Consider the following 16,608-nt stretch of genomic DNA (forward strand, 5'->3'; position numbering starts at 1 on the left):
AACTGCTGATGCTCTAGAGGCTAAACTAGTGGTAGAAAGAGATTCTGCTTCTGTACTTAGAGATGAAGTTGACATGTTGAGGAAGCAAACAACACAATCACAAGCAGTACTCAAGACAACCATTAAATATTTGGTGGATTTCAAAATGAAGCAAGCTGAGACTGACCAGATTGTTAAGGTCCTGAAGGAAAAAAGGAAATTAAATTCCTACTTGGTAAATCATAGGTGAAATGTTCTTTCCATAGTTGAATAACCTTTGTGTTGTCTGTTCATGTAATCAATCAAACCATTTATTTTAGAGATCATGTAATAATTGTTTTTGTTTTGTTTCTTGGTTTGTAATTTTATTTGAGCACAAGTCTGTATTAATTGATAAGAATCGGAGACATTTCATTTGGATTGCTGTGCCAGACCTACAAATATGCCAATCGGGCTGAATGTGCATTCAACAATAGTAGTAGTATAGATGGACCATAAGTGGCACGCATCGGAAAGGGCCAAGATGCTGGCTAAAAAAAGGATGCTGTTGTAGCCAAAAAAAAAGTACAACGGCCTGGCTTATGTATGTTAGTTGATATTATTGATCCATATACTCTATAAGTGTTTATATGTCTGTTAGTTCTCTACATTCTTGGTTGATTGACTCGGTATTTGAATCTTGATACATCGCTTGTGTACATATCTAAATGGGAGTACACATTATGTTGTGTGTGACATTTGAGTTGGACATGAAGTGTTCCAAATATTCGAATTCACCTTAAACTGGATTCTAGTTTCTGAATTTGAGTATCGGCATTTGTAAACCATATTCATATATGACAGTGGAATACATCTTTGTCGTCCTTTTGAAGATATATAAAACCACATAGAATGATTTATAAAGATTCATATAGGAATACAAAATGGATTCGAATTTAGTTGCCAGGGTAAACGTGGATGCTTATTGTCCCAAAATTCGAAAGAAGCAGCAAAATGTCCACTCCCACGTCGGATGCCCGAAGCCAAGTGTTTGGGAGATGGAAATTACTGTCTACCCATTACACGGACAATCCATCAGCCCGATTTCCACTGCTCTAAATAGGGGTAGGTTAGTAACTTCAATTAGACGTGACACGACCGCCAATGAGCCCATTCCGACACGGTAGGCGTCAAACATGGGCGGCAAAACTCATTTGATTCAAGCTCGTCCGAAAGACCTCTGTTTCTCCCTCCATTCCCCATTCATACACGGTGGGCGGCAAAACAAACTCGACTCGGCCGAAATCGATGTAGGCAAATATTTTCAATAGGGGCAGGTTTGTAACTTCACTCAGACATGACACATCCGCCCTACCTGTCAGCCCCGTTCATACACCGTGGGCGCCAACCATGGGCGCCAACCACCCTCTCCTCGCCCGAAATCGCTCTGGGCAAATATTGGCGAGATGCGAGATTACCGTCCTATCCCCAACCGACGAGACGTCCAAATTTTAAACGGGGGCTAAGTTCATAACTTTCCCATATTTCAGACAGGCACGTCCCAAAAACATGGTTCCCCGTACCTCTCCCTCCATTTTCCCATTCATACACCGTCCGCGCTAGAACACCCCATCCCCACACCAGCCTCCGTCCGCCACCCCATCCATCGCCGTCCTCCACCACATCCATCGCCACCGTCCTCCACCATGCCGGAGCGCCTACCAAGACCGCGTCGTCCACTGCTAGAGATGGACGTTTCTCATCCACGGCGACGGACCAATAGCCTTGCATCGCGTCCTCTCGCTTCATCGGCGCCGTCGTCCTCTTTGCCGGGGCCACTCACACGACCTTCTCTTCCACCGCAACGGGACTTATCCCCCGATGCACCCGTCTACCGTCGCAGATCTGCTTCAACGCCACCGATAGCCATCGCAACCCCGATGCCTACACGGCGCCGCAAGAGAGGTGGTACTTCATATCTCCTCAACTTTTTGATCTCAACCAGAAAATAGATCTTAACTTGGTTACTCTACTTTCTTTTCAGCTCTTAGAATTTAGTTCTTAGTTCGAAGCAAACAATGGATGCTAAATATCATTTCTCCAGTTTGCAGCTTCAAATCTGCCATGGCACAGCCATAATACGGCTTAATTGATCATGTTGGTTCCGTGGTGGTTTCTTTAATAGAAATCGAAGGGGAAACCCTCTTTTGCTAAAAATATATGCTTAGAGTTTCCCCCTTTTATGATCACTATACGATCAGAATACGTGCTTCGTGTCATAATAACACTGCTCCACCCATCAAGCTAAACAAGCTTAGTTGTTCAAATACGAATCTGATATTATTAAAACAGAGTTGTTTAATTGGTCAGCTAAATGTTCCTAAATTAGTTTTGAAAATGCATGTTCGCCGCTCGGGTGTGTATCTCTATAGGGTGCCCACGGTGGGCCGGCCCACCCTGGGATTTTGGGTCGTCCCAGGCCCCGATTCCCCTCTGTTCTGCTGCGCGCTTCCGATCTCTACTCGCCCCCAGTCGCCTGCCTCGCCGGCGACTTGCCGTCCCCGGGCGGCATGACTCTAGGAGGAGACGTCGGACTAACAGGAGGCCAGGAGCCGCTCGCCCAACAGCGTCACCGCTGCCCGGGCGCGCCGCCGTGCCTACCTTCCCAGTCCGTTCAGGGCTCAGGCGTGCAGCACCCACCAAGCCAACCCGATTTATCCTGAGATACGTCCTCAACACTCAGCAGCCACTCCTCATCACCCATTTTCTAATTGATTCATTACTCATTAGGCAGGACTGTCATTAGGGTTTGTTGTGTGCTCAGTGCTACCTACACTTAATGGTTCAGATGTATTTCGGTAATCTTTAGTACCTCTAAAGTTCACAGGGTTTTCAAAATTCCGGCCCTCGGAACAGAAACTAGTCATTTTGGATTGTTGGTCGTAGTGACATTGACCCAGATTACTACTGCAAGCCAGGTTTGTTGACAATTTTACTTGTCTTTCTTACTCATTCGACATAATATCCAATTATTCACGTCGATTAGTTGCAAACAATAAGTGCTAGACAAACTTCTTCATTCAGATTTTGGACGGTCTCTTACTTCAGTTACAATTCTGCATACTTGTCCCAGTAAGCTCACAAGTAAATGATTGATTCACTACATCTATGCTTGCCTTGTCATATTTGTTGTCCATATTCTTTTAGGGGGGACCACCCTGTTTCTAAATACTAGAACCGTAGACATGAGTGAATAGTATTTCTCTATGTGATCTCTTCCATCATGTGTGGGTAACGAACACTGCATTGTATAGAAAGAAAGTGTCATTTCCAGCTTTTACATAGGTTTCGATCTTTTACATGGAATACAATCTGCCTACTTGCTTTGTGTCGCACTACGAACACTCCACCCTTGAAGCTAAACATTACGCCACTCATAATTGCTTAGTTTATTTGTTCAAATACGAATTTCATATGATTCTAATGTTCCTACTTCAGTTTTGAAATGTGTGCCTGCCTGTTATAGAGACATAAGGGGTTTGTATTTCTGTGTGTGGTCTGGTTAGCACGGTTGGGGAGGTGAACTTTGCATATGCAGGGGTTTATAGGGAGACACTCTCTGAGTTGAATTCGTAATGCATTCCATAGATAATCTGACTACTTTTTATGTTTTCATGAATCTCAAATTCTGAACAGCATCATAATGATTATGAGCTTGCGCGCATGAAAAGAATAAAGCAGAACAATGCCATGGCTGTCAAACTTGGCATTAAGGGACTGAAATCAAGTCTGGATGCAATGCAATGCAAACGCTCTCCACCTACAGATTCATGCTCAGAATATGATCCTAACAGTGATTCTGAGCTAGAGGGAGACCTAAGTCAATGTAGCTCCCTAGTGGAGGAGTCAGAGGAAGATGCCTTATCTTATTCACCCATGAAGGTACTTGATCTAACTTTCCAAGGTTACATTGCTCGCACATATCTTGCAACTGATGCTTTGCATTGCTTCTACTTTGTTGAACTGCCATTAGCTTAGTTTACACATCGTGTATGTGAATACGCCCTGCCTATCCATTTTCAGTACATATTCCATCTGTCATCATACCATATTTATCCATTCAAATGCTGTTCTTGTGTATCAGACGTTCAAAAGGAAGAGGGCGATTGCTGATCGTGGAGGAGCACAAGCAAAGTATTTGGAAAAGGTAGTGGCACCTGATAAATCAAATAGCCCATTAGGTGGCAATATCACCTGACCCACAAAATACCCCAACTCTATCAGACACTAGCCCTACTACACTGGTCATTTATGATGCCCCAACTCAGCAGACTCCAACTGCAGCAAACAATATGATTATGCCAGTTGACATAGCACCAGCTGTACGACGCAAAACCCCCATTCCAGCAAAGAGTACACCAAATCCAGTTGCCAAATCCCTTTTCGAACAAGAGAGAGCCCCAATTGCAGGAAATAGGACCCCTGTTCCATTTCTTCCCAGTTTAGAAGACGAAGCTTATGTTGTTGTCAGGAACTTTGTGCACATCTTTCCTTCATGGAAAGATTATACCGCAGACACAGAACAATTTCCAGTCTTCCTCCGCAACTTACGCGTAAGTAATGTACTAATGTTATTCATGGTCATTACTGCATATGTTTCTGCTGATAGAAGACACAAGATTTCATTCTTTTAAATAGGCGAGGAGCAAACTGGATTGTGATGACGAGCAAGGGTTGGTTGCGCTTTTCAAACACTCGTTGATGAAGTATCGTTCCTACCTGAGGCAAGCGCACTTCGATGGCAAGCCTCTGAACGAAATTTCTGTAAAGTCTCCGGTGCTACATTTATCCGACGGTGACTGGAATAATCTTGTTACACATTGGTCTCGGCTGCAGCGTAAGGTACTGTCTATGATATCACATCACAATTTGAACTACATTTCTGCATTTGCCTTAATGTCTCACTTGTACGAAAACTGTTAGCAGAAGAACATTCGTTCTCAAGGGACCACAGAATCTCGCAACTATACTGCACACTGCATTGCTCTTGTGAGTACCTCTTGCCCTGTATGACCATACTTACTTTCATAGCTGTTTGATTATGTAGCATCACTGCACATGTTAGCCTCGTAATCGTCCATTTGGTGGACATTATAAGATCCGTATGGACTCTTACATAAATTTAGAATCAACCCAATGCTTTTGAAGAGGTTTAGCTCTGCAGTCCTCTTGTAAGGACTGAACGTGGTCTATCACTGTACTTACATTAACAGCTACTCCCTCTGTCCCATAATATAAGAACGTTTTGTACAGTACACCAGTGTTCAAAACACTCTTGTATTATGGGAAGAGGGATTGGTTCATTTTGTAGCATTCTGCATCTTATCTCCCTCGCCCACCATTTACTAAAAAAGATCAGATCTATATTTAATCTTACCAACAAGTAGAATACACAGACAATGCCAGTGCAGAAGTGTAGCCCATTGCTCTTGTCAGTACATTTTTTCCTGTAACGCTTGTACTTCCAGGGATTGGTAGTTGATTATGTAGCATCAATCTGCATCTTATCTTCATTATCCTCTATCCCTTCCAGTATTATCATATCTATAATTACTCTCTACAAAATGTAGAGTACATGCAATGCTTATGAAGAAGATTCTGTGCTGAAATTTTTGAGTTATCCTTCCCTTGACATGGAGAAGGGCATTATAAAGCCGGTGTTAACTGTTAATGTAAGTCAGTCCTTCTGAAGCCTTTATCCTCAACTGCTGTTTAATTTGCTCATACTCCCTATCGTTTACTGCTGTTTAGTTTGCTGTTTCTACCAAAATGCATGTTCGTAAGAACCGTAAGTTCTAAGTTTTACTTGTAAAACCAAATGCCTTATTCAAACCATGCACATTACTTAATAGTCCCGATATGTATGCTTGTTTTTGTGGATCTATAATCCAGTGTGTGGTGAAGCAGCCCACGTTTGCACCTTGTCATCTCCTGTTTTATCTTATTGATGTGGCTGATGATACGAACAACATGCCATGCACATTATCCAAAATAGATACAATGATTTTCTTTGCCCTTCATCTATGCTTGTTATGTTGACATGGTAATCCAGTAGTGTGGTGAAGCTCCCCGCATTATGAACAATGCCAAATTATGCTATTGATATTTTGAACTTACTCTTTATTTTCTAATTTGAAATTGGATAGAATTGACAAAACAGTTATCATCTTTGTTTATACACGTGCAAAACCTGTCATCTCTCTACTTTGTTTCAGGGTGATATGCCTGATGGCATGCACAAGTCTGCTGAAGGCTGTGAGACAAACCCAACATATATTGCAGCAAAGAAGGCAAAACATCTTGAAGATAGCGAGACAACCCCAAAGTCTTGTCTTGATGCAGTGTTCAAGTTACTTGAGACTAACAGTCAGACAAGCTCACAGAATTCGTTGTCTGAATCAGTTCGACTTCTTCAGTCCCAAGTTCTAGCAGAAAGGCATTCTGCAACTCAACTTCGACTTGAAGTCCTATCTCTAAGAAAGATTGCGGAGAACACCAATGAGAACCTCATCGCTAAACAGCTACACCTGGAAGCTATGACCAACATGCTAGGCCGGTCTCACAGCCTTACTCAGCAGCTTGCGCAGCAGTTCCCCCGCAAGGCTAACCTTTCTTGAAATGTCTTGGAAGTGGTCTCGGTTTAGTATTATTTTGTTACGCTGCAATGGTGCCCAGTTTTTGTAATCTGCTTCTTCGTTGCGCTTTATGATCACTGGTGGCGAACTTTGATGCCCAGTGGATGTAATATACCTTAAATCCTTTATTGTATAGTGTAGGTCTATTCTTAGTTACTATGCCGTAATTTCTTTATTGTATAGAGTAGGTTTGTTCTTAATTCCTACTAGTTACTGCCATCATTCGCTATCTGAAAAAAATCAGATGTAGTCGACCGGACCGAAACATTCGACTCTAACGGGCCAGGTTTTTAGCGGGCCACAATTGGGCCGGCCTGCGTCTTTCTTGGGCCCGAATGATTGGGGCCTTCACACATTGCGCCAGGCCCAAACTTACACCGGCCTATATTTTAGTTGGGCCTTTTGTCGACCCAGCACTTAGTTTGGCCTAGGTAGCATTGGGCCATTAACAGGCTGAATATTGTACTGTCCTGTTACAGCCGAGATGAAACCACGGGCCTCTAGCAGGCCAAAATGCATGTTGGGCCTCAATTTTCACTAGTCGTCGACGGGCCTTCAGCAGGACGAAATGTAGACCGGGCCGTTTTGGGCCCAGTTAGCTCACGGGCCGTTACCAGGCCAAAACATATCTCGAGCCTTAGTTGGCCCACTGATACCATGGGCCTTTAAGAGGCCGAAAGCTTAGCATAGGCATCAACGGGCCGAATTACGCGACACGCCTTTAACAGGCCCAAAGTCACGTTGGGATTAACTGTTGCCACCTTTAGCACGGGCCGTTAGTGGGCCCGATGTCCCGTCGGACAATATATGGCCCATGGGCAGCATGGGCCATTTCCAGGACGAAAGTCACACCGGGCTGAAATGGGCCCATGTCTACATCAGGCCTCTAACAGGCCGAAAGTCACCGGGATGTAGTTGGGCTCAAATATTCGGCGAACAATTAATGGGCCAGATCTGGCTTCGGGCCACAAATGGCCCAAATATTGGGTGAACAATTAACGGGCCACATCTGGCTTCGGGCCGTAAATGGGCCCAAATATTGGGCGAACAATTAACGGGCCAGATCTGGCTTCGGGCCGTAAATGGGCCTTTATTAAGCATGCCGTTATTGGGCTGGCCCACTAGTACCTGATTAAGTTCTACGGGCCTTTGATTGGGCCGGCCTTTTTAACCTATATGGGCCTCTGTTGGGCCCAGCCACGTGTCGACGTATCATAGGCATGTCTCCTCCAATGGACGGGCGACATCTGGCCCACTGACGAGCTGACAGGTGTTCCCTTCGGCCAATCAGAATTTTACACGTGGAAATTTCCCATTGGTCAGGGCTGTTAACGGGTTATCGGATCCAAAATCCGACCCGATAGCTTAACGGCGTTCCATTACGGTGGATGCCACGTGTTGGTCACCCTTGACGAAAGCACTTCTGTGACGCGCGATTTATCGTCATGGAAGTGGACACTTCCATGATGATAATTTTGGTAATGTCATGGATCACTTCTACGACAGCACAGGTATGACTATCTTGATTCTGTTATAAATTTGTCATGGATGTACATGCATGACAAAAAACGCGACCTACTGTGACAAACACGTATCATCACGGAAGTGTATTTTTTGTAGTGTGAGCTTTCGACTAGCCATGAACACCCCGTATACCAGCTTCTGCCAATGCGGATACCTCTGTTTGGACTCAATGAGCACCTCACTGATGTAATAAACCGGCCGCTGAACCGGATACTCCTTGCCTGATTCATTCCTTTCCACCACAATTTCCACGCTAACAGCTCGGCTATTGGTAGCCACATACAACAACAAGGGCTCTTTATCAATGGGAGCAGCAAGAACCGGCGGCTCAGCTAACTGTTTCTTCAAGGCCTCAAACGCCTGATCAGCAGCATCACTCCAGACAAGGTGACCTGTCTTCTTCATCATCTGGTATAGAGAGATAGTCTTTTCACCCAACTGGCTTATGAACCGTCTTAAGGCCGCAATACGACCCGTCAGACGCTGAACATCATTAATACACGCCGGTTTAGCCAAGGAAGTGATAGCCTTTATTTTCTCCGGGTAAGCTTCAATACCCCGTTCAGGAACCAGACAGCCCAAGAGCTTGCCCGCTGGTACACCAAGACACACTTGGCCGGCTTAAGCATCATCTTGTAGACCCGGAGATTGTCAAAGGTCTCTTTCAAATCATCTATCAGGGTTTCCTTCTTCCTGGATTTCACCACAATATCATCCACATAAGCATGAACATTACGCCCAATTTGATCATGAAGGCAATTTTGCACATACCGCTGGTAAGTCACCTGGGCACTCTTGAGCCCAAAAGGCATAGACACATAACAGAAGGCTCCAAAGGGAGTGATGAAAGTTGTCTTCTCCTGGTCCTTAACTGCCATCTTGATCTGATGATAACCAGAGTAAGCATCCAAAAAAAGCTCAAACGCTCACAACCCGCCGTAGCATCAATGATCTGATCAATATGGGGGAGAGCGAAAGGATCAGCCGGACAGGCCTTGTTTAGGTCTGTTTAATCCACACACATACGCCAAGTACCGTTTTTCTTAAGTACCAGCACCGGGTTAGCCAACCACTCAGGATGAAAAACTTCAACAATAAACCCAGCCACCAAGAGCCGGGCCACTTATTCGCCAATGGCCTTGCGCCTCTCTTCATTAAAATGGCAAAGGAATTGCTTGACCGGTTTAAACTTTGGATCAATATTGAGAGTGTGCTCAGCGAGTTCCCTCGGTACACCTGGCATGTCTGAAGGTTTCCATGCAAAGATGTCCCGGTTCTCACGAATGAACTCGATGAGCGTGCTTTCCTATTTCTGATCCAGATTAGCATTGATACTGAACTGCTTGGATGAATCACCAGGAACAAAGTCAACTAGCTTAGTGTCATCAGCTGATTCAAATTTCAACAGGGGGTCATGCTCTGTGGTTGGCTTCTTCAAAGATGGCATATCCGCCGGGTCAACATTATCCTTGTAAAACTTCAACTCTTCTGTTGCACAGGCAGACTTAGCATAAGCAGCGGCGCCTTCTTCACACTCCAAGGCTATCTTCCGGCTCCCATGCACTGTGATGGTACCCTTGTGACCCGGCATCTTAAGCTGTAAATAAACATAACAAGGCCTTGCCATGAACTTAGCATAAGCCGGCCGCCCAAACAGAGCATGATAAGGGCTCTTGATTTTAACCACCTCAAAAGTCAACGTCTCTGCTCTGGAATCATGCTCATCACCAAAAGCCACCTCCAAAGCGATCTTGCCCACTGGATACGCCAACTTACCAGGCACCACTCCATGGAAAACAGTATTGGACGACCTATGATCTTTATCAGTCAATCCCATGCGACGGAAAGTATCATAGTAAAGGATATTGATGCTGCTGCCTCCATCCATGAGTACTTTAGTGAACTTGTACCCTCCAACCTGTGGCGTCACCACCAGAGCCAAGTGACCCGAGTTATCAACCCCGGGCGGGTGATCCTCACGGCTCCAGAGAATAGGGTGTTCCGACCATCGCAAGTAACGGGGAATCACTAGCTGAACTGCGTTCACGGCCTTTTATGGAGCTTCTAATCCCGCTTACATAAACTCGTGGTGAAAATGTGGTACTGCCCTTGTTGGATCATAGGTTCCGGCAAAACCCTTAAGGTTCGAACTCTGGGGTGCGCGCGAAGTTATTTCCTTCCTACCGATCCACGCCCTAGCTTGCTAAGATCTCGCGGATGAACTCAACGAACTCACAACACAAGAGACACGAGGTTTATACTGGTTCGGGCCACCAATGTGGTGTAATACCCTACTCCAGTGTGGTGGTGGTGGATTGCCTCTCGGGCTGATGATGAACAGTACAAGGGGAAGAACAACCTCCTGAGGTTGAGGTGTTCTTGTGCTCTAGTATGGCTAAGGGTTGGTTCAGGATCCGATCCCCTCCTATGGTGGTGGCTAGTCCTATTTATAGAGGCCCTGGTCCTCTTCCAAATATTGAGCAGGAAGGGATCCCACAACGGCCAGATTTGAAGGGGAACATCTAGTACAACTTATCCTGACAAAAGCGGTCTTCGCCTGCAAAAGGCTCTGGTGATGACGCTGCCTTGGGCTCCATGGTGATCTCCGTCTTGCCGTCCTGCTGGTCTTGGTCTTGTTGCACCGATATGGAAACCTTTGCTTGATGCCTCGGTACTCCGCGCCTGCGCTTGCTTCCTTAGCACCAAAGGGGAAACTAGGACACTGCGCGCGCTGGCGCCCGCCTGGCGCCTGCCTGATCTTGATCGTCATGGCTCACGTCACGAGAACCTGACGAGGTTTGCCCCGCCTTGATCTCTCCGCTCCTCGCGAGCCAACCTGGTGAGGCCGCTCCTGAGGAGGTCTTGTGTCGTCCGCCTCGCGAGGCTTGGCCCCTCGCGAGGGTCTTGAATGCCTTGTTGATGAAGATGGGTCGTACGGGCCCACGCGCAGAGCCACGCCGAGGGCCGCAGGTAGGCAAGTCTGGGGACCCCCGTTCCCAGAGCGCCGACAGTAGCCCCCGGGCCCAAGGTGCGCTCGGGCTTGGCTTCGAGGCGAAGCCAAAGGTCAAGTGCAGACCGCCGCGGGCCCCAAAAGGCCGCGGCCTGGGTCAACGCGTGGTGGTTGATTGGACGTGGGCATCTCCGCTTCCCCACGTTGCCTCGGCAACTGCCCGACTTGACATGTCCCTGCGACATGCAAGGGAAAACCATCATTACCTGTGATCGTGGGAGGCGCCGGTTGGCCTTCTCCTGCTATAAATGGGGAGGGGGGCAGATCCCCCGTCGCCCATCTCTTCGCAGTCCGCTTGCTTCTTCCTCCTTGCTCCTCTGCTAGCAGCAATGGCGACGTCGAAGAGGTTCACTGCCGCGGAGAAGGGCAAGGCCCCTCGCGAGGGGCCCGGCTCTCCGACGCCCAAGCGTGGACGCGGCCGTCCCCGTAAGCACACCGCGACCCCCGCCGCGGCCCCCCGCTCCCGGGGTGGCGCCGCTACGCGTGGCAGGGGTCGCTCCGGTCGTGGAAGCCGCGTCGACGAAAGGAGGCACGCTGTGGTTGCGCGGCCTCCCCGGCCGCGCTTCCACTCGGCAGAGGTGCTGCCAGAGTTCGTTGCCTGGTCGGAGGATCCGACCGGCAACTGGCTTCGCCGACGAGCTGCTAGCCTCCGGTCCAGGTGGGCTCTGGCTGCAGGTGGACGGTTGCTGCAGCAGGGCTTCTTAGGTTGTGGTCGAGGTCTCCGTCGCGGGCAACATAGCTCTGGCCCGTGGTTGGTAGACGTTTGCCCGCGCGCATGGCCTAGGCAGGTGGTGCACCCTCCATTTCAAGTATGACGGTGACGCGACTCTCTATGTGAGGGTGTTCGGGGAGGATGGTCGCCGCGCCGGGTGCTGCCCCGAGGTGAACGACGACGAGGAGGTACTCGGCCTCGGCGACAGCCACGACGAGGACGAGGGCGAGCCCGCCTTAGGCACCGGCCGCGCCTCGTCTAGCTACGGTGGCTCTTCTCTCGGCGACAGCTCCAGGAGCGGCGGCTACGACCAGCCGCCACGCTGCTGCACTCGCTTCGAAGGTGGTAGCGGGTTGTCTCATTGCCGCGCCTTCGTGAAGCGCGAGGAGGGATCTGGCTGAGCTCGAGACGTCGCCAATGGCCTGCCCCCGAGGACCACCATAGGGGCAAGCCCCGCTTTTGTTTCGTTCTTCCTTTCCTTCCTGCATCAAAAATGAAACCAGTATGGGCCCGGAGGGGCGTGTATCGAACTATGCTTCCTCAATCATTATGCTATGTTTTTTGTTTCCGTGCTGTGTCGTTATTTTGTGCGGAGATAACTTAGCTTTGCGCGTTCGGGGTAGCCTCCTCTTCACGAGGCACTTGTTTCCTCGTGCCCGTCTTGACTTAGCGGTCGCTCAGGAACTACAAAAAATTCGTTAGGAAGCTTAGGAGGCTTATTGTTCACCCAAGCTTTGACCCAGCGCTTCATATCGCTGTACCCGAGGGGCACGGATTAGGAGAGATGCGCCAGCTTGTGGGCTCGAGCGAGGGTGCCTCGCGAGAAAGCAGACAGAAGGTAGAGAGAAGTTAAAACGCTCGCGAGGGCACCTGCCCAGCCCCCTCGCGAGGTATGCGAGAGAGAGAACACAGGTGAACTAGAGTCAGAAATAGCGGCAAAAGGCGACGGAACCAAATCAGCAAGGAACACCAGAAGCAAACTTCAATTAAAAGAAGGCGAGCCAACTATGGAAAGCAAATAAAAGCCGCGTCCGGCACCTAGTCTAGTCTTCAAGTCTTCTCACCAGCGCAGAGCTAAGTGCTGCCACTAGGCGTGGGAGGGAGCCTCCGAGGCCCGAGGGTGGCACTCCTGAGACTCCGGGGCGTGTACAGCCCCACTCATTAATACGTGAGAGTGTCACGGGTGGCGATTCTTCACAGGCACCGGGCCTTCTTCACAGGCACTGGGCCTTTCTTCACAGGCACTGGGCCTTGCTTCATGGGTAGAACTTCCGGAGGTACCGGATGTTCCAGGCGTTCTGGATGGGTACCTCGTCCTGCGTCTCCAGGCGCACAGCGCCAGGCCTGGAGACATGGATGAGCTTGAACGGGCCCTCCCACATAGGTGAGAGATTGTGCAGCCCTTCCCTTGAGAGGACCCGCCTCAGGACGAGGTCGCCTGCCTCGAGCGTCCTGGAGCGGATGTTGTGGCAGTGGTATCGCCGCAGCGCCTGCTGGTACCTTGCCGCCCTTAGTGCAGCTTCGCGGCGACGTTCCTCCCACAGCACGAGGTCCATCCCCCGCGTGGCGTCCTGCTGCGTTTCATCAAACGCCAGGACCCGTGCGGAGCGATGCCGGACTTCGTGAGGGAGGACCGCTTCGGCTCCGTAGACGAGGAAGAACGGGGTCTCGCCCGTTGGCTTGGTGGCGGTGGTGCGGATGGACCACAACACGGACTGGAACTCGTCGTGCCAGCCCCTGCCGCAGGCCTCGAGCTTCTTCTTGAAGGTCCTGGTCTTGAGGCCTCTCAGGACCTCTGCGTTGGCGCGTTCGACCTGACCATTGCTCCTGGGGTGCGCCACCGAAGCGTAGCAGATCTGCGTTCCAAGGTTAGCACAATATGTTTTGAAGAGGTTACTAGTGAACTGCGAGCCGTTGTCGGTGATGATGCGGTTGGGGACCCCGAAGCGGATCACGAGACCCTTGATGAATTTGACCGCGGAACCAGCTGGCATGGTGCGGGCGGCTTCCACCTCCGCCCACTTGGTGAACTTGTGAATGGTAACGTAGAGGTAGTGGTAGCCCCCAGGCGCTCGAGGGAACGGGGCCAAGATATCCAGCCCCCAGACCGCGAACGGCCATGTGAGCGGGATGGTCTGGAGGCCCTGAGCCGGCCGATGGATCTGCTTGGCGTGAAAATGGCAGGTTTCACAGGACTTCACCAGCTCGGCTGCATCGTTGAGCACCGTGGGCCAGTAGAATCCGCTATGGAATGCCTTGCCAACGAGGGTCCGTGATGACGAGGGGTGCCCGCAGTCCCCTCCGTGTATCTCAGATAGCAACTCCTTCCCCTGGTCCCTAGAGATGCAACGCAGTAAAACGTCATTTGGTCGTTTCCTGTACAACTCACCGTCCTGGATGCAGTACGTCATGGCCTGCTGGGCCATGCGCTCCGCGTCCTCCTCCTTCTCCGGCAGCGCCCCTTGCATCAGGTATTCCTTGAACTCCTTGGTCCAGCATCCCTCTCGGGGCTCGAGCGCCAAGAGCAGGCGAGCTCCTGAGGTCGGGCCACAGGCTGGGGCTCCTGTGGCAGGCGGCTGTGGGAGCTTCTCCCAAGGCTGAGCTGTGCTTGAAAGTGGTGGTGTCGCTGATGGCTTGAAGAGCCGTTCCTCAAAGATGCCGGGCTCTTGGGGCTGCCGCTTGGATGCTCTCTTGGCGATGTCGTCAGCTTCCTTGTTGGTGCCCCGAGGCACGTGCTGCAACTCCAGCCCCAAGAACTACTTCTCCATCTTGCGCACCTCCACGAGGTATGCCTCCATATGCTCGTCCTTCGGCTCGTCTACCTTGTTGGAGAAGTTGACGAGGAGCTACAAGTCGCCCTTAACGGTGAGGCGCTTCACCCCCAGAGCTGCTACGGCCTCAGGCCAGCTATGAGGCCTTCGTATTCTGCGATGTTGTTGGAGACCTTCTTGCCCTGCTGAAAGCAGAGCTGCACATCATAGTAGAGCTTGTCCTGAGTGGGCGAGATGAGTACTGCTCCAGCCCCCGCGCCCTGGTGCGCGAAGGCGCCATCGAAATACATGACCCAGCCGTCTGGTGCCTCGCTTCCTGGTGAGGTGGACCGGTCTTTGCCTCTTCAAGTGTCGGGGCATCCGTCCATTCCGCCACAAAATCAGCGAGCGCGGCTCCCTTGATGACCCTGGTAGTGCTGAACTCCAACTGGAATGCCTGCAACTCGATGTTCCACTCGATGACCCTTCCAGCAGAGTTGGGGCTCCTGAGCACTCTCTCCAATGATTAGGCTGAGACAACCTTGATGGGGTGGCCCTGGAAGTAGGGCCGCAACTTGCGCGAGGCCACCAAGAGCGCGAGCAGGAGCTTCTGAGGCATGGGATATCGTGCTCTCGCGTCCCGCAACACCGTGCTGACGAAATACACCAGGTGCTCGACGAGGGCAGGCGCGTTCGTGAGGCTCGTGTCTTGCAAAAGTTGGGGCCTCTCCTGAGGTGGTGGAACTCCCGACGCCTGATCGCTTGCGGGGATTTCGGCGATGTCGTCCTGCCGAGCTTGGTCTTCTGTTGATGCTGCTACGGCTCTTGCTACGCCTTCTTGGTCTTGCGTCATCCCGGATGGCGGCGTAGCTTGGCGCGGCGCACCCTTGGCTTGGTGCTCTTCCCAAACCGCCACCAGCGCCGCGCTGGCGGAGTATGGGGTGGCGGCAAGATAGAATACCAGAGGCTCGAGAGGTCGTGGCGCCACCATCACCGGAGGGCTGGTCAGGTATCTCTTGAGGTCTTGAAAAGCTCGGTCGGCCTCCGGGGTCCACTCGAATGGGCCCTTCTTCTTCATCAGCTTGAAGAAGGTTAGGGCGCGCTCTCCCAGCTTGGAGATGAAGCGTCCCAACGCAGTTACCCGACCAACCAGCTTTTGCATTTCCTTGAGGGTCTGCGGTGGGAGCATGTCCTCGATGGCCTTGATCTTCTCCGGGTTCGGCTCGATCCCTCTGTGGGACACGAGAAATCCCAGCAGCTTGCCGGAAGGGACACCGAACACGCACTTCTCTGGGTTAAGTCCCAAGCTCACCTGGCGCAAGCTCGCGAAGGTCTCCTCCAGATCTTGGATCAAGGTTCTTGCCTCCCGAGACTTCACCACAATGTCGTCGACGTAGGCCTCTGTGTTTCTCCCGAGCTGCCGCCCTAAGGCGATGTGCATCAACCGCTGAAAGGTCGCGCCCGCGTTGCCCAGTCCGAAGGGCATGCAGGTGTAGCAGTACACCCCACACGGGGTCAGGAAGGCTGTCTTCTCTACATCTTCTACCGCCATCTTGATTAGGTGATACCCTGAAAACGCATCCAGGAAGCACAATAGGTCGCACTCGGCGGTGGAGTCGACGATCTGGTCGATGCACGGAAGCGGGAACGGATCTTGGGGGCAGGCCTTGTTAAGGTTGGTGAAGTCGACGCACATTCGCTCCTTCCCGCCCTTCTTCCGCACGACGACGGGGTTTGCCAACCATTCGGGGTACCGAATCTCGCGAATGGCATCCGCCGCCTCTAAGTAGCGGGTTTCTGGGACGATGAAGGCCTGCTTCTCTGTGGACTGGCGCCTCGCCCGCTGCTTCATAGGGCGTACATTGGGGCACACCCTTAAGTGATGCTGAATCACCTCTCTCGGGACCCCTACCAGCTGATTGGGTTCCCATGCGAATATTTCCTTGTTTGCGCGCAAGA

The sequence above is a fragment of the Triticum aestivum genome, chromosome 6D (assembly GCF_018294505.1).
Source record: "Triticum aestivum cultivar Chinese Spring chromosome 6D, IWGSC CS RefSeq v2.1, whole genome shotgun sequence".
Classification (NCBI taxonomy): Eukaryota; Viridiplantae; Streptophyta; class Magnoliopsida; order Poales; family Poaceae; genus Triticum; species Triticum aestivum.